Source organism: Sus scrofa, chromosome 5 (genome assembly GCF_054392235.1).
Source record: "Sus scrofa isolate SSC_HxYL_T2T_F1_AM1 chromosome 5, Sscrofa_HxYL_maternal_Yorkshire_Landrace_v2.0, whole genome shotgun sequence".
Classification (NCBI taxonomy): Eukaryota; Metazoa; Chordata; class Mammalia; order Artiodactyla; family Suidae; genus Sus; species Sus scrofa.
In genome coordinates, this window is record NC_139387.1 from 10,960,538 (window position 1) to 10,978,968 (window position 18,431).

General features: G+C 51.0%; 1 protein-coding gene across 9 annotated transcripts in view; it reads right to left on the bottom strand.

The window, feature by feature from the left end:
• NCF4 (neutrophil cytosolic factor 4) overlaps nt 1-18,431 on the bottom strand; it is a 115,833-nt gene that overhangs the window by 95,456 nt on the left and 1,946 nt on the right. The gene's annotated exons all lie outside the window — the stretch shown is intronic.

An 18,431-nucleotide genomic window follows, 5' to 3' on the forward strand; every position in this document is an offset into this window, starting at 1 on the left:
CAGAAACTAAGTCTAGGAGAGGAAAGTGATGTGTCTAAGCCCACACAGCTAGGACTTATGAGTAGATGGATGGATGGATGAATGGACAGACAGATGGATACTCATTAAGACTCTCTCTGTTACAAATGAGAGAAACCCAACTCAAGGTAACTTAAGCAAAAAAAAGGAAGAAAAAAACCCCAAAGACTGGGTTATGTTCCTAAATAATCCAGGGTAGAGCTTCAGGAACAGGTGGATCAAGGAACACAAGTGATTTCCATCAAGATTAAGTCCTTCTTTCCCCATCTCTGAGCACTGCTTTCCTTTGTGCTGGATGCATTACCAGGCAGGTTCTCCCTCCTGATGGCAATTCCTCCAGCAACTCAAGGTGTACATTCAGCAGTATAAGTTTAAAAAAAAAAAAAAAGAGAGAGAGCTTCTCTTTCCCAGTCACTGCATCAGAATGCCCCAAATTTAGTCCTATTGATACCAATAGCTAGTGATTACTGAGCACTTACCCTATGCTGAGCCCTTTCTGATTCCAGCTGTTCAACACCCCTGTGAAGCAGAGATTATGATTCTCTCCACTGTGTAGATGAAGAAACCCAGGCACAGGGAAGGGACATGTTCACCCAAGACCACGGTGCAAGTAAGTGGTTGGGCCAGGACCCCAGCCCCGGCAGCCACTTCCAGAGCCTGCCTCCCCGCCTGACCAGTCACTGTGACCCGAAGGATGAGGGCCAGGGACACGGAAAGCTCAAGGCTGGAGAAGGGTAGGGAGAGATGTCCCAGCAGACATCAGAAGACGGGAAGGGAGCTGAGTGGGCGAACATGGTAGTGGCCCTGCAGGTTGGCATCTGCTCTTTCCCACGACAGCCTGGGGGTGGGCACTGGAGCAGCGTTCTCCCCTTCCTGGATCAGGGTTCCAGGCCCTGTACCCAACTGGTGCCTCCTGACCCTCCCCCTCCCCCTCCCCAAGGCTCACCGAGGACCAGGCCTGAGCAGGCGACCCCACTGGGATCCAGGCTGCAAGGCAGGGATGGATAAGCCACTTTCCATGGTAGCAGCTGGACAGTGCCAGCAGGCCTGGACCTGGGAGGGGACTTGGAATCAGAATGGGAATGGAGCCAAAATAGTGGCAAGCCTTGAAGGGCCACCCTGGGCGGTGGGGGGTGGGGGTGGGGGCTGCTCAGCCTGGTGCCAGGCCACGGGCGCTGCGGGGCAGTCTGCGCTTAAGTGGGTGGAACTGGGCCTGGGCGAGTCAGAGTGTGTGATGTGCGTAAGAGTCAGCATGTATGAGTGGGCGGGCGTGGGGGCACGCGTGGGCGCACAGGCTCGTGACAGCAGGACAGACCCAGGTTTCCATGGGAAGTCTAGAACAGGCAGCTGGAGTGGGCTGCCTCCTGCGTGGCCCGTGTGGAGTGCGGGGTGGTGGGGGAGCCTGAGCGTCTCCCCCAGAACCTAGTACAGGACCCAGCGAGAACAGTGACAGCTGCTGCGGCCCGCTGGCCTGGGGTGGCCCTCAGTGCCTCTCGCCCCGCACCCAAACGACAGCCCACAGATCACGGGGACATATGACATTGGCTCTGGGGTGCTGCTTTGGAAAGGACTGGCCTGGAGCCTGGGCAGCACAAGGTCGGGACACCGTGGGGGTACCTTGTGGGCGAGCAGTGGTGTAGTCAGAGGAGGCGTAGTGACAAGTGACACTGATGCCACCTCCCACATAGGTCTGGATTCAGCCCATTTCCCTCATCCTCTCGGCCACTGCCTGAGTTCAGGCCTGACCGTGGGCACAGTAGGGGCCCGGCTTCATGGAGCTGTGTGGCCTGGGTCCCACATTCATGAAGAGTCTCCAATTAGGATACTGGGCATCTCTTCCCGCGGCGATTCTGCCACTCACTGTTGGTAACTCAGGTTTGGCTTTCTTTTTCTTTCCTTTTTAGGGCCATTCCTGCAGCATATGGAAGTTCCCAGGCTAGGGTTGAGTCAGAGCTTCAGCTGTTGGCCTACGCCACAGTCACAGCAATGCTAGATCTGAGCTGTGTCTGTGACCTACACCACAGCTCACGGCTATGCCAAATCCTTAACCCACTGAGCGGGGCCAGGGATTGAACCTGCGTCCTCATGGGTACCAGTCGGGTTATGAACTGAGCCACAACGAGAACTCCCAGCTTTGGCATTTTTATATACAGGCACCTTTCCTATAAGTGCTGGCTTCAACCAGGCTCTGCGAGACACCAGGGGGAGCTGCCCTGGCCACTGAGCCACCACCTCAGTGGCCTCCTCCCCGGCCTCCTGGCTTCCTCTCACCCTCCCCTGTCCTTCTCCACCCAGAGTCACATTTCTCTGCTTAAAATTGTGCAGGGACTGCCCCATCTGTAGAACAAAATTAATCTATTTTATTTATACTTTTGTAGTCTATTTTAAACTATATTTATCATAAAATATTCTATAAATCATTTTATAAAAAAAAGCGTTTGTGACAGAACATGAGAGGAGATAATATGAGAAGAAGAATGTGTGTATATGTATGGCTGGGTCACTTTGCTGTACGGCAGAAATCGACAGAACAATGTAAATCAATGATCATTTTTAAAAATTAAAAAGAAAACTCCAAGATCAGCCTCCCCTGCCCCCTGGGACCGCCTGACCGCCCCCTCTCCCCGCCCACCCCTGCCTCCTCCCGCTCACGGTCCGGTCCATCTTTCCTCCTCTCTCAGTCCCTCCATGCTGTTTGCTCGGCCTGGGTCATTCTGCCCTCCCTGCCCTCCTCACCCCTCTTTCCCTGGCCCAGTCCTCTTCATCCTCAGGAAGAGCACCCCCGATGACAACCCCAGCTGGGGTTAGAGCCCCTCAACCCCCCCATCACAGGTGGAATAAGGAGGAAAGTAGGCCCACCTAATTCCCAGCCATGTACCCCAAAGATCGTAAGATGCTGACACATCTGCGGGGTTCCCCGCTGGATCCCAGGGCCTGGCACACAGAAAGGTGGCGTGACGCAGATGCGGTCACAGAGGCCCAACGTGGCCGGCGACTCATGCAAGGCCACACCGATGTGCGGAGCAGAATGGGCACTTGAATTCGTCTCCTGCTTTCCCACCCTGCCACGGTGCCACATCCACAGAGCCCCTGTAACTCAGCAAGGACAGAGGGGCACAAGGGAGCGCCCCCCTGCCCAGCATGCCCGGCTGGAGATGGAGCGTCACCAGCCTCTGAATATCCATCAACCATCCTCCAAGGCCTCATCCCCACCCTCTGTGCACCCTCTCGGATTGCGCATCAGGTGAACACGAATGCTTGTATTCATTGTTATGCTCGGAGGAGCCTCCCTCATTATCTCTGTCTCCCTTCTGTCTGGGAGAGGCTGGGAGCAGGTAAGGATGGAGCTGGCGGCTGGGAGGAAGAGCCAGCAAATCAGTTCCTGGGTGCCTTTTGATAAGAGCAGGAGCAGTCTGCACAGGGGCAGAGAGCTGAATGATGGATTGACCATCCAAGAGCAGGGAAAAGATGCTGGCAAAGGGGGCGGGCAGGAGAGGGAGCGAGGAGGAAGGAGCAGAGGTGGGGAAGGCTGGATGGGGAAAGTCAGGGCTGGGGTCTCTCCTCTTTCAGCCATGGGCTTGGAGAAAATGACTGTGCAGGGCTCCCGCCTTGGAGCCGGGCAGAGCCGCCGTCCACATCTGCCTCTTTCCCCTGGAGCACTTCCTGTGCGCCAGAGGCTTTGGATATGATCGACCACCCCTTAATCCACACCCTGACCCTCCAAGGAAGATGACAGGTGAAAAACATTAAGGTTCAGAGAGGTTAGGTAATTTGCCCAAATTACACAGCTCATAAAAATGAAAACAGAAAATGAAAATTGAGGAGTTCCCGTCATGGCGCAGTGGAAACGAATTCAACTAGGAACCGTGAGGTTGTGGGTTCAATCCCTGGCCTCGCTCAGTGGGTTAAGGATCTGGTGTTGCCGTGAACTGTGGTGTAGGTCACAGATGAAGCTCAGATTTGGCATTGCTGTGACTGTGGTGTAGGCAGGCAGCAACAGCTCCAATTAGATCCCTAGCCTGGGAACCTCCATATGCCGCGGGTGCAGCCCTAAAAAAGGACAAAAAGGATTAAAAAAAAAAAAAAGGAAAAGAAAATGAAAATTGAAAACATTTATTTATTCATTCAATAAAGGATTTTTTTGTTTATTTGTTTGTTTTTTCTTAGGCTGCCCCCACGGCATATGGATGTTCCCAAGCTAGGGGATGAATCCAAGCTACAGCTGCCGGCCTGCACCACAGCCACAGCAACATGGGAACCGAACCGCGTTTGTGACCTACACCACAGTTCATGGCAACACCTGATCCTTAACCCAATGAGCAAGGCCAGGGATCGAACCTGCATTCTCATGGATCCTAGTCAGGTTCATTTCTGCAGCACCACAATGGAAACTCCCCAACAAAGGAGTTTTGAAGGTTTACTTGTGCCCTACACAGCTAAGCACTTCAGAAGCCTTACCTTGTTGAGTCATCATAGTCACAGCAAGAATTCTTCCCAAAGCGTTCAGCCTCTTACAGTAAAGATGCACCCCTACCCTGGGCCCCCCTGCCACCACTCTATAGGGACATTAGCCAGGAAGATTTGAATCGGGTGAATCTGCCACTGGGGCTTATATAGGAACCAGGAGGCCATTTGGGAGGAGCGGCTCAGAGAGGGATGCTCTCCACCCACTTCGCCTCCTTCTCCACCTGTCCAGCCAGAGAAGGGCCTGAGCAGCCAGCCTGGAGCCCAAAGCGCATCACAGCGAACCCTCACCTGAATTTCCTGTTTCCACTCTTCTCGAACCTTCTCAGGGAAGTGGTAGAAGATGTGTCTGCCTTTGGGGCTTTAGGGGGATCAGATCTGGGGGCTCCCCAAGGCCAAGGGCAGGCTGGCCCAGGCATGGTGGCACTCAAGCCAGGCTGCCCTCATTATGAGAAATGGGAAAATGGAGATGAGGAAGTGGAACGTGAGTATCTTGGCTGAGACTCCAGGGCCCATTTGCATGACCCCCACTTTTCACCTGATGGGGGACAGAACCAAGATTCCAACCACGAGGAGCCTCGATCCAGAGCCAGAGCCCACATTCTTCTCCTGCCTCCCCTACATCCTCTGCAGGCTGCTGAAAGCCTCCCTGGGTCTTCCTGCATCTTGCATTCATTCAGCAACCTTTCACTGCTTTGCGCTTCCTCTCCCCTTCTCAGAGGCCCTCAAACTCCTTAACAGCCTACAAAGCCCTTTGGGTCTGACCCCTTCCAGCCTCAATCTTCTCCCCCCTCACTGCCTTCTGCCTGCCCACTCCTATCCCCCCACCCCTACTCAGCCGCTCAACCCGCCATTTATTCCCTGCATTCTCTGCTCCAGCTAGATGGACGGCTCCATTCTTCAACACCGCCACGTCCTCTCTCTCTTCTGGGCCTTCACACAGGCCGTTCCTTCGCCCTAGACCACTGTTTCTGCCTTACCTGGCGAGTTTCCATGCAAGACTCAGGCCTCAGCCTAATAAGGCTGCCTCTAGGGATCCTTCTCCGCTCCTGCTGAACTCTTAAGTTTAGCTTCTCATTTTCACTCACTACCCTTTATTGAGCATCTACTATGTGCCAGGCACAGTGGAGCAGGGGAGGGGGGGTCTTATAATAAATAAACCAGATGAGGCCTGTGCTCATGGAACATCCATTCAGAGGGACTCCAGCTTTGTGCTTCCCTCTGCTCCCACTTCATTTCCTGTTTATTGCTTCTTTAATAATCTATCTTCCTGAAGAGAAGAAGATATCAGCAAATATCAGAATATATCTATCTGGTAAAGATTTGGTATCATTAATATGTAAAGAACGCTTACAAATCAACAACAAAAAAGACAATCTGATTTAGTCAGGGTTCTCCAGAGAAACATATCTCTCTTTAAGTGTATATATACATACATATATATATATACACACACACACATATACATATGTTCATATATGATTTATTAGAAGGAATTGGCTCATGCAATTACAGCAGCTGACAAGTGCCAAGATCTGTGGGGTGGATCAGCAGGGTGGATGCCCGGGAGAGCCAATATTGTGGTTCCAAGTGAATATGAAGGCAAGAAAAAAGCCAATGTCACAGTTCAGAGGTAATCAGGCTGAAGAATCCTCTCTTACCTAAGACGGCCAGCCTGCTTGTTCTCTTTAGGCCTTCAACTGATTGGGCAAGACCCACCCACATTAGCAAGGACAATCTGCCTCACTCAGTCTGCCAATTTATTTATTTATTTATTTATTTTTGGTCTTTTTGCTATTTCTTGGGCCGCTCCCGCGGCATATGGAGGTTCCCAGGCTAGGGGTCTAATCGGAGCTGTAGCCACCAGCCTACACCAGGACCACAGCAACACGGGATCCGAGCCGCGTCTGCAACCTACACCACAGCTCACGGCAATGCCGGATCGTTAACCCACTGAGCAAGGGCAGGGATCGAACCCGCAACCTCATGGTTCCTAGTCGGATTCATTAACCACTGCGCCACGATGGGAACTCCCAGTCTGCCAATTTAAATATGACTCTGATCCCAAAACACCCCCAGAGAAACACCCAGAATAGTGTTTAATCAAATATCTGGGTATCACATTACCCAGTCAAGTTGACATAGAAAATTAACTATCATAAGGCCAATAGGCACATGAAAAAATGCTCAAAATCACTAATTATTAGAGAAATACAAATCAAAACTGCCATGAGGTACCACCTCATACCTGTCAGAATGGCCATCATTAACAAGTCAACAAATAACAAAGGCTGGCCCAGGTGTGGAGAAAAGGGTACCCTCCTACACTGTTGGCAGGAATGTAAATTGGTACAACCACTGTGGAAAACGGTGTGGAGGGACCTCAGAAAACTAAATCTAGAACTACCATATGACCCAGCAATCCCACTCTTGGGCATATATCCAGACAAAACTTTCCTTGAAAAAGACACATGCACCCATATATTCACTGCAGCACTATTCACAATAGCCAAGACATGGAAACAACCTAAATGTCCATCCACAGATGAATGGATTAAGAAGATGTGGTACACACACACAATGGAATACTACTCAGCCATAAAAAAGAACAAAATAATGCCATTTGCAGCAACATGGATGGAACTAGAGACTCTCATACTAAGTGAAGTAAGTCAGAAAGAGAAAGACAAATACCATATGATGTCACTTATATCTGGAATCTAATATAAGGCACAAATGAACCTTTCCACAGAAAAGAAACTCATGGGCTTGGAGAACAGACTTGTGGTTGCCAAAGGGGAGGGGGAGGGAGTGGGAGGGATTGGGAGCTTGGGGTTAAAAGATGCAAACTATTGCCTTTGGTATGGATTAGCAATGAGATCCTGCTGTGTGTAGCACTGGGAACTATATCTAGTCGTTTATAATGGAACATGATGGAGGATAATGTGAGAAAAAGAATATATGTATATATACGTATGTGTGTATATATATGGGTGTGTGACTAGGTCACTTCTGTACAGTAGAAATTGACAGGACACTGTAAACCAACTATAAGGGGAAAATAAAAATCATTGAAAAAATAAAATAAAGTTAACCATCACAAAACCCAATTTAAAAATAAACAAATGACTTGAACAGATTTTCTCGAAATAATATATACAAATAACTGACAAACACAAGAAAAGATGCTCAACATCACTGACCATTAAGGAAAGTCAAAATCACCATGAAATCCCACTTCACACACAGTAGGATGGCTACAATCTTAAAAAATGAAAATAAGAATTATCTCCAGAGATGTGGGGACACTGGTACCCTCATGGGTTGCTGGTGAGAACATAAAATGGTTCAGTCACTGTGGAAAACAGTTTGGCAGTTCTTCAGAAAGTTAAACATAGACTTGCTACATGCCCCAGAAATTCAACCTAGATATGTGTTCAAGAGAACGGAAAACGTGCCTACACAGAAACCTGTAAACAAATGTTCTAACAGTATCACTCATAACAGCCAAAAGGTGAAAACAACCCAAATGTCCATCAGTGGATGAATGGATAATCAAAATATGTATAGAGAATACTATTTCGCCATTAAAAAAAAAAAAAGGCAGATATTTGCATGCTACACCTTGGACGAACCTTGAAAACATTATGCTAAGTGAAAGAATCCAGATACCAAATGTCCTTTGATTTTTTTTATTTTTTCCTTTTCACGGCCACACCCTGGGCATATGGAAGTTCCCAGGCTAGGGGGTCGAATTGGAGCTGCAGCTGCCGGCCCACACCACGGCACAGCAATGCAGGATCCGAGCCTCATCTGTGACTTACACCGCAGCTTGTGGCAACACCGGACTCTTAACCCACTGAGCAAGGCGGGGGTTGAACCTGCATCCTTATGGATGCTATATTGGGTTCTTAACCCGCTGAGCCACAACGGGAACTCCCAAATGTCCTTTTATATGAAATCCAGAATAGGTAACTCCACAGACACAGAAGGCAGACTGAAGGTTGCCATCCACTGGAGACAGCTGGAAAAGGGAAATGGGGAGTGATTCGTTCTTTTGGACGGATGACAACGCTTTGAAACTAGAGAGGTGATGACTGCATGAGGTTGTGACTGCGGAGATGCCACTGGACTGTACACTCTAAAATGGATAATCGCATGTTATGTGGATTCAGCCTCCATCACCACCACCACCACCATCAACACGAATCTTCTCCATTGGGTTTTTTTAGGTTTCTGGAGAACTGGGATCACGATTCTCTCGCCCTTGGAACCCCAGCACGGGACACGGTCCCTGGCACAAAGGAGGTACTTATTACACCTTTGTGGGGTACACACACAAGACAAAGAGTCACAAGGGGAAAAGGAAGCAAAGCCACAACACAGGGAGCATGTTAAGCCTTTGCATAATTAAAGGCAGGGAGTGGAAGGAAGAGGACGTGGGTTTATTTTATGCGATTCCGCAGGCACAAAATCCGGACCAGCCAAGGTGATTTACAAAGCAACAGCTTCTGGCTGAACCTCTGGAAGCTCTGTCTACACTTTGAGCTGGTGGGCAGTAAAGCAGGCTACCCTGTGAAGCAGTGAGCGTCCTGTCAAGAGAGGCAAGCAAGCGGAGACCAAGGAACCTTTGGAAAGAGCTCGCGCATCAGTACGAGGGTCCCCTAGACAGCGAGCTCCTTCCAGCTGTGATGTTGTGATCTGAGCCGACTTACAGGCCATCAGTCCGCCGCGGCACCCCCTGCGGGCTGCTTGCTCCCTTGTTGACGCAATCAATCACCAGCTATTTACCGAGCACAGATGTCGCGCGGATGGATCTAAGGAGGGTACCCTGTCCTAGAGGACGAGAGCTTTCCAGGTGGTTCTTTTTACTTTCTCCCTCCTGACCGACCCAGTGTTGAGAGCGCCACCTCGGGAAGGCTCTGACGCCCTCACGTCGCCAGGTTCATTGCATGTCCCTGCTGCGGGTTTCTGCTGTCCCTCTGGTGTGCCCACCGCCTCCTGGCCCTGGCGCTGACCCCTGCTGCTCCTGCTGCCCCCCCCCCCCCCACGGGGCTCACCTGGTCCCTCTCTCCCTCGGGGCCAGGCTTCGATGTCCAGAAAGGAGGCTGCTGATCCCCAGGAGAGTTGAGTCTGGAAAACGTTATGGGGCATCGGTGAATATACTATGGTGTGTCCTCTAAACTAGATATTGTAGCTATTCTATGACAACACGGGGAAAGAGCTGTGATGTGAATTTTCATTGCTTCTGGGTATTATATTATATTATACTATACTGTATTATAATTTGCCTACTCATCATTATAATTGTCTACTTATCACAAATTTTCACCTCTTTCTATCACAATCTATTTGGGTGCAGGGCAACAACATATCCTGGGAAAAAAACCCACCTGACCTGGGGACACAGTTTGGGGCCATGAGATGTAAACACAGAGCCCCAGCTGGGGCTGGCCCCGAAGCCTCTGGAGAAGCGGATCCCCTGTGTCTGCTGGCCTTTGCCGTCCTCCTTTACCCTGTCTAGGAGGCAGTCTTGGTGTCTGAAGGTGGGGCTGCCTTCTTACCACCTTAGGGACTAAAGACGCAGCCGGCGACAGTCCCATCAGACAGTGAGGAGGAGGCTGGTCCCTGCTGGCTCCTTGAAACCATCGTACCAGCCTGGGAGCTGCCAACCTTGAGAGCACTTGTGACAGGAGGAAAGTGAACCCCGGTTTGCTTAAGTCGCTCTGGTTAGTTCATGCCACAAGCACAATGTGAATAATGCAGTCATCATTCAAGAAGGTCTAGGTTGAAGGTCCACTCGGAAGCTCTGAATGTAACCTTGTAGGTGTAATTAAGGACCTCGAGGTGCGCTCACCCTGGATTAGTGGGGGGTCCTGAATCCAATGACACCTGTTATGGTAAGAGACAGAAAAGGGGAAGATACACAGAAAGAGGCTGATGTGAAGATGGAGGAAGAGGGTGGAGTGACGCAGCCAAGGATGCCAGCGGCCACCAGATGCTGCAAAAGGCAGGGAAGGATTTTCCCCTAGTCTTCAGAGGGACCACGGCCCTCCTGACACCCTGAGGTCAGACCTGTGGCCTCCGGAGAGAGTAAATCGCTGTCATTCGAAGTCACCAAGTTTGTGATCATTGGTTATGATGGCCATAGGACACGAATATATACAGAAAGTAGGTGTCGTAGAAGATGCGACATCTAAGCTGGGCGTTGGAAGGATAAATAGGAGTTCGTTGGTTAAGATAAAGAAGGGCCTTCCAGAAACACAGGTGGCAAAGTATAATAATGGCAGCACCGCTAAGCACGTCTTCTGCCTCCGGCTTAGCCTCTCCTTTCCCCTAGTGCTTACGTCAAGCCACAGTGATGGGCACTGTTATCCCTTTTTAACAGAGACTGAGGCAGAAACAGATTAAATGATGGTGGGGCAGTGGGGGGGGGCAGGTCCCAGCAGTTCCAGCAGTGCCCCCTCAAAGACCCAAGACATGCTTGCTGGTCATCAGGTTTTTTTTTTCCTGGCTGTGGACGGCCAGCCCCGCACAGGGCGAGGCGGCTGTGCGGAGGGTCACAGTTGCGCAGCCCTGGGCCAAGTACCAGATGGCAGAGGGGGCGGATGAGAATTCACCCGCTTCCTCAGTGAAAGTCTGCACAGTCTTCAGAAGGGCTGAGCCGCCCACGGCCACAGGTGGCTTAGGGGTGTCCCTTCCGGGCTCCTCTCCCCTCCCTGTCTCACATCCCCACCCCCGTATGGGACTTCCGGGGATGGGGTCACTGTAAAACACTGTGCTCAAGTCCTAGGTCAGGGTCCAGTTCTGGGTGAACCCCAAACCAAAGTGGTCTTGGAGTCAGCCCATCCCTGGTTTATCTGACCCCAGAGCCCAAGCTCAGACCCATCACGCTCCTCCTGCCCTGTGGGGTTACATGCATGGCAGTGCCCATGTGCCTCCCATCTTTAGGGACACTAATTAAAACACAAAGAGCAGGACGCATCAGGGAAGCAACCTCCGAGCGAGCAGCATGGAAGCCGCTCTGATTGTGGAGGCCCTGAATGTTCTAGCATTTTCTATATTCGCCACGGAGCCTGCAGTGCCGACCTGGATGTGCTCCAGCAAGAAGCTACCCACGCCCCCCCCACCCCACCCCCCCAGCTTCTCCAGGTCCCAGGCCACTTGTCACCCTCTCCTCTAGTGCTCACATCTGTTAACTCTCAAGAAATGAGCTGAGGGCAATCAGTTCGGTTGAATGCTTCAGAGACAATTCTGGGATGGCTGTGAAACTTGCTGGGAGAGCCAGCGCCAGATGAGAAATTGCTATGCCCCAGCAGTTTTGCAAAATTCAAAGCTTTCTGCTGGAGCCGAGGGTCAGTTATTGGAAGGTTTCTTGCATAATCATCACAAAAATGCCACCTTGTCAGCACTGCCAGAGAGACCGTCGCGGATGGTCTGCGCGGGGGGTGGGGGTGGGGGGGCGGCAGCCCTTTCTCTGCTTTGGGACGGATCCTTCAAGAATGTGAACACGACACAGGGGAAGTGAGGGCCAGTTCTTTTGTCACCATACACAGCTTCGATGGGCCTTTATTTCCATCTAAAGGAAACAGGCTTCATTTTCTTGGCTTTCTTGCAAGGAAAGCTTCCTAGGCCCTGGCAGAGGTAGAGGGCAGAAGTTAAATTAACTTAAACGAGTTATTTGCTCACTCATTCATTCACTAGGAACAAGGTGAACTGGAATAGTAAGAACCACCAGTATTTGTTGAGTGTTTACTCTGAGGCTGCATCAAGTGTTTACATGCATTATCCCATTCACGCACGCAGCTCTCTCAGGGAGGTCAGTGGTCCCATTTTCCAGATGATGAAACAGAGGCTTGGCCAAGTTCCTGAGCTCTCCCAAGGCCCGCCAGCCAGGCAGCCACGGAACTGGATTTGGAGTGAGAAGATATGAACTCTAGTCCTACTCTCCCTTCTCACTAGCTGCGTGGGGTCAGGCACATTTTGGGGGTGGGGGTTCTTTTTAGGGCTGCACCTGCAACATATGGAGGTTCCCAGGCTAGGAGTCGAATTGGAGGTGCAGCTGCTGGCCTACACCACAGCCACAGCCACATGGGATCTGAGCCACATCTGTGACCTACATCACAGCTCATGGCAATGCCGGATCCTTAACCCACTGAGCGAGGCCAGGGATTGAACCCGCATCTCATGGATACTAGTCAGGTTCGTTACCACTGAGCCACGATGGGAACTCCAGGCACATCTTTTCCATTATTTAACACAGCCTCTGTTTTCTCCTCTGGAAGGCAGATGCGCTGACCGCTGCATTGGGAGAGAACAGCGTGGAACTATCAGAGAGGTGAAGGGCTGGCCCTTGGCGGGACGACGTCTCGCGACTTAGTACCTACTTTTCATTCCACAGGTTCCAAACCATTTTATTCTTTCCTCGGAAGATCTTCAAAATCCTTCCCAGGAAGTGGGACGATGTTAGAACTCTTGGTGGGGAAACTGGGGGTCATCTCACCGAGAGGGGGCCCAGAGCCATTGCATGTTTAGATCACTCTGAATCCAGATCTGTTGACTTAAAAGACTGTCCCCCGTCCCTCTGGCACCATTAGACACACCACCCCAGTGGGGGATAAGTCGAGAGGCTCATGTCCCGCCAGCCTCCTCGTCTAATTCCAGAGGGATGTCTGTGGCTCAAGGCGATCACGCCAGTTTCCGGCCACCAGAGGCTCAGCAGGTGGGCCTGGAGTCCCCCCCACACACACACACACACTGGACAGCTCGTGTGCCAGCCTGTGTTTATCCCGGTGGTTCCATCTGGAAAAGGCCCCTCGACTCTGCATTCTGGACGGCTGTTGGGTATTTCCAGCCTTTTCGAAGGCTGCCAGATGCCGACACACAGATGCCACATTCAGATGCTGACAACATGCCCCAAGAATCCTTGAAGCAGGAGACCAACCACCCAGGAACCGACCTTGGCAGGGAGCCGATCACGGTCAGAGTGACAGTCCTTAACTTTGCCCAGCGCTTTACAGTTTGTGAAACTTGTCTGCGGCAACAGGCGGTGTCAATTTTGAGCCTCCCAGGGACGCTCTGAGAGCGGGGAGGGGAGGAGTTGTTATTCCAGGTCCAGCCATATTAAGTGACCTGCAGTCGGTTCGAAATTTTTAAATTTTAAAGGTGACCCAGGTGAGTAGAAGAATGCAGTGGCTCGGGTCAAGAGCTGGTTCAGGGAAAGTATGAGAGACTGAGGCCCTGGACTGCTGAGCTTCTATGGGGGGGATGGGGAACGAGGCAAGATGGGGCTCAAAGGTGAGGTACAGCTGCTTGGGGTGCTTTCTGGGAGAGGCGTTGTGTCACTCAGACAAGGGGAAGGATGCGGTGCAGTGAGCAGAGAGGAAAAGCAACAGGAAATGGCTTAATTTTGCCCCTAGCCTAATTCAGCCTAGGTTTAGACTGAGGCATCCAGAAATGGACAGACAAGCTAAATGGAGAATGTTTTAGAAAAGCGATTCTTGGCTCCCACAAGAAGCTACCATGGGTTGTTAAAGTAGCTCTGGAGGGGTGATTTGCTGAACTTTAAATATTTGCACTAACGAAGTAAATCAAAACAAGCCAGGCAGCCCTTGGCTACCCGCCCCCCCCCCTCCCCCCGTAGCAGCAGGCATTGTCCCGGCTGCTGCTGCCCCCTGCTGACAGAATCTGGGTAGTGCATCCTCCTTGCACTTCCAAGGCCACGGCTCAGGGCTCCACTTTGCATTCCAGGCGCACAGAAGGTGAGTCAGTCACATTTGCTCTGCCCTTTATGGAGATGGCCACAGCCAAGCACTGCATCGGCGGCGGAGGCATAAACAACCCGGCCCACGTGAACGGTAGAAAACGGAACAGCAAAGGTCACTGCCGTGAGAAGGCGGTGTACCAGAAGGCAGCTACGACGCAGTGCCTTATAGGATATTGTAAAACGGACGCCACCGCTGCATTACAGATCGCCCCAGGGGGATTCATCAGCGTCCCCATAGCTGTTGATAAGAGCTGGTGTTTGGTCAGGTGCCGATCTAGACCCCTTACTCGCCGTGTGGCACTCACAGGCGCAGGAATGAGGCAACGCAGCTTAAGACGCAAAGCAAGACTCAAACCCAGAAGGTCTGTGTCCCATCCCTTGCAGATTTCAATTTCAAAATCAACATTCCCTACACGTTGAGTTCATACATCCATGATCATCATCCGTGGATAATTTTGGGCCGCAGGGGACATTTGGCAAGATCTGAAGGCATTGTGGGTTGTCACAACGAGGGAGGTGATTCTGACATCTAGTGGGTCGAAGCCCAGGAGGCTGCCAAAGTCTTATCACACATAGGACAGCCCCCCGCCCCCAACCGAGAATTGGCCAATCCAAAATGTCAATGGCGCCAGGCTAAGGAAAACCTGCTCTAAATACAGAAGATTCCAACAACTACTAGCCCTCTCTTCTGCATTGCCCTCCGACGGGGGCGCATTAGAGCAAATCTGCCTCAATGTTTGAAAGGTATTTTCCACTAATTTCTCCCTAAGCCTCTTCTGTACCCAAAGGGATTGTTTTGCACCCAACAATCCTAATACACTCTGCCAGCACGGAGCTCTGAGGAGCAGCCCAGATAGGGCAGAACCCCCCAGAGCCGTGGAGGAGGGACGTGCACCCTGCAGTGGGCACAATCGTCCCGGGTGCCCTGCATGGAATAGTGCGGTCATCCCTGGCACTGAGCCAAGCCACAGCTCAGCTGCAAGCTGCTTGTCAGGGCCTTCTGGAAGCATTCAACCCCAGGATGACTGAACGTTCTCTGCGAATAACTTGTCAGGAGCTGCCTCTCTCCCCTCCTTCTCGCCCAAAGCCCTTGCCTGCTTCCTCATCAGGCCAAACAGCCCAGGCCTTGGCTTGGGGAAGCACTGCTGTTAACCCCTCCTCCTCCATGGCGCCTACAGGTCTGGAGGTTCTAGAGGGTCTGGCGTTCTATGGGTCTGGAACGGGCTGCGTGATGTGGGGGAGGAGGGGGTGGGGCAGACCCAGGCATCAGGCTGCCCCCGTCCACACATCCTTGGCACCCCTTCCAACAACAGGCCCATTACCTGCACAGGAACTGATGCTCTAGAATTGGTGCTTTTTGAAGGAATGCATGCCTAGAAGGGTAAACCCTATGAGGTTCATTCATTCATTCCAAAATATTTCCTGAGTGTCTCGCCATGCTGGGGACCAGCCCAGGGGCTGGGACGACAAAAGAGACCGAGTCCCTGTTCTCATGAAGCTTATCTTCTAGTGGAAGGAGACAGCCACTAGACAAATAAACAAGTACACATGGAAAATAACACCAGGGAGTGGTGCGTGCTACGAAGAAAGTAAAGTGAGATCAAGTCTGACAGATTGAGGGCGATCCTTTAAAGTGGGTGTTTGGGAGGGACCTTTCCAGGGAGGCGACATTTGAACAAAGAGCTAAAGGTCACGAGAGAGTCATGTGGCCATGATGAGAACAACATGTGCAAAGGCCCTGAGGCCGGAAGAGTCTTAGGGAGTTTCAGACACAGTCAAGCAACCCAAGAAAGTGGATACAAGTGGATCCCAACATGACCGAAGGCTCCCAAACACAAGTGTGCATCCGAACCACCGAAAGGTTTTCAAAAACACAGATTGTGAGCCTGCCCCCGTCCCCCGCCCAGAGTTCAGTTGAGCAGGGGGCCTGGGAATGTGCATTTCTAACAAGTCACTGTGTGATGCTGATCCTGCTGGTCCAGAAACCACAGGATAGAGTTGTTTTTTTTGTTTGTTTGTTTTTCTTTAACATCCACTAGTCCTTTCCCACGCAACACTGACCACAAGCAGTCACAGATAATCATTGCTTGGTCACCTCCTCCCCATGGGGCTGGATGCTCCCTGAGGACAGCCACGCTTGGTTCTGTCCATGGCGCTGACTAAGCAGTACTCAATAAAACATATATTGAATGAACCCATCAAAGAAGGTTCTACACGGGGCCTTGCCTCACTTTCTTTTGCCATTTTGCTGTACATTTGGCTTCAAGCAAAGGCCTGGGTCAGACCTATCTCTCCCATTCTCACCTCAGCAAAGAATGTCACCTGCTATTCTCCAAATGTTCAACTTGCTCCCGCAACTCCATGCCTATGCACATGCTGTTCCCGCTGCCAAGGAAGTCCTTTCCGCTGTGTCCACGTCATAAACTCCTACCCGCTCGTTAAGGCTCTCCTTCCAGAATGTCCTTCCCAGCTCCCCTTCACCTATCCGGGGTTGGGGGTGCTCCTTGGGGTCCTGTTTCTACTCTTGCCCTGGGATTTTTTTTCACACACTCTGTCTTTCTTGACTAAATGTCACAAATGGACAGCCACACAATGGAGGAGTTCTCCTGCAGCCGCAGTGTTTTAGATTGAAGGTCACTGCCAAAAGTTGAGAGTCAGGGGAATTCACACACACACACACACACACACACACACACACACACACACACACACACAAACAGTTCCTGAAAAAAAAGAAAGGAAGGAAGGAAGGAAGAGGAAGAAAGAAAGGAGTTCCCTTTGTGGCTCAGCGGCTAAAGAACCCCACCAGGATCCATGAGGTTGTGGGTTCGATCCCTGGCCTCGCTCAATGGGTTGGGGATCCGGAGTTGCTGTGGCTCTGGTGTAGGTAACAGATGCAGCTCGGATCCGGAGTTGCTGTGGCTGTGGTGTAGGTCACAGATGCAGCTCGGATCTGGAGTTACTGTGGCTGTGGTGTAGGGTGGTAGCTCTAGCTCCAATTCAACCCCTAGCCTGGGAACCTCCACAAGCTGTGGGTACGGCCCTAAAAAGGAAAGAAAGAAAGAAAGAAAGAGAGAGAGAGAGAGAGAGAGAAGGGAAGAAAGAAAAAGAAAGAAAGAAAGAAAGAAAGAAAGAAAGAAAGAAAGAAAGAAAGAAAGAAAGAAGGAAGGAAGGAAAAAAGGAAAGAAGGAAAGAAGGAAAGAAGGAAGGAAGGAAGGAAAGAAAGACAAACCAAAAAAAAAAAAACACAAACCACAGATTCCTGAATCCTCTAGAAAACACAGGGTCCTGCAGCACTGGGCTGGTATTCCCACAGGGCCACCATCTGCCAGAGCTGCCTGGCTTTCTGGCACCTTCACTTCGTGGCTCCAGCAACCAGCCCAGGGCCTGGCCTAGGGGAGATCCTCAAGGAAAAGCTTATTAATGAAAACAGAAAGACTGCAGCAGGCAATGGAAAAAAAAAAAAAATGCATCGGTCCCAAGCGCGGGAGACCGGAGGCTGGCTCTGATTCTAGCTGGCTTGTTGCATGAGCTCAGGCTCTGTGCAGGTCTGAGCGTCCTTCCCAGGGAAATTGAAGGAAAGAGAGTTTCCACTTCCCAGAGTTGTTGAATCCTTCAAGAAAGAGGATGTGATGCGTTCAGCACGTGCCTGGCATAGCTGATGCCCAATTAGCAGGAGCTATTGCTGCAAGGAACTCAATAAATATTTACTCTCTAGGATTCAAGGAAGTGTCAGAGGATTAGAGGCAGGAGAGGTCCCTGTAGGGGCCAGAGGCTTAATAGTCTGTGCTTCATCCCCAGCTCTGCCCTTCTCTAGTCTTATAACCTTGAGGATTGGATTTCACCTCACTGGAGCCTCAGTCTCCCCGTTTATCAAAAAGGGCGGATACAGGCTTCACAGGGCTTATTATGAATATCAGATAGGAACATGAATATTAAATTAATGACTCCTTTCAAGCACTTAGAATGAGGTCAGCATTCAGTATGGGTTTAGCAAACACCAGCTCTGTTAGAGCCACTCAGGGAAGGGTTAGACTAGAATTTCACCAGGGCCTTCAGGGCTCCCAAACTCTCTGATCACCCAAAACTCAGTGACAGTCATGCGGCTGTCATTTTGACATCAAGACTGTATAGCAGGCCCTCAGGGTAGTGGAGTAAGGGGTACAGAATTCACCATCTCTCT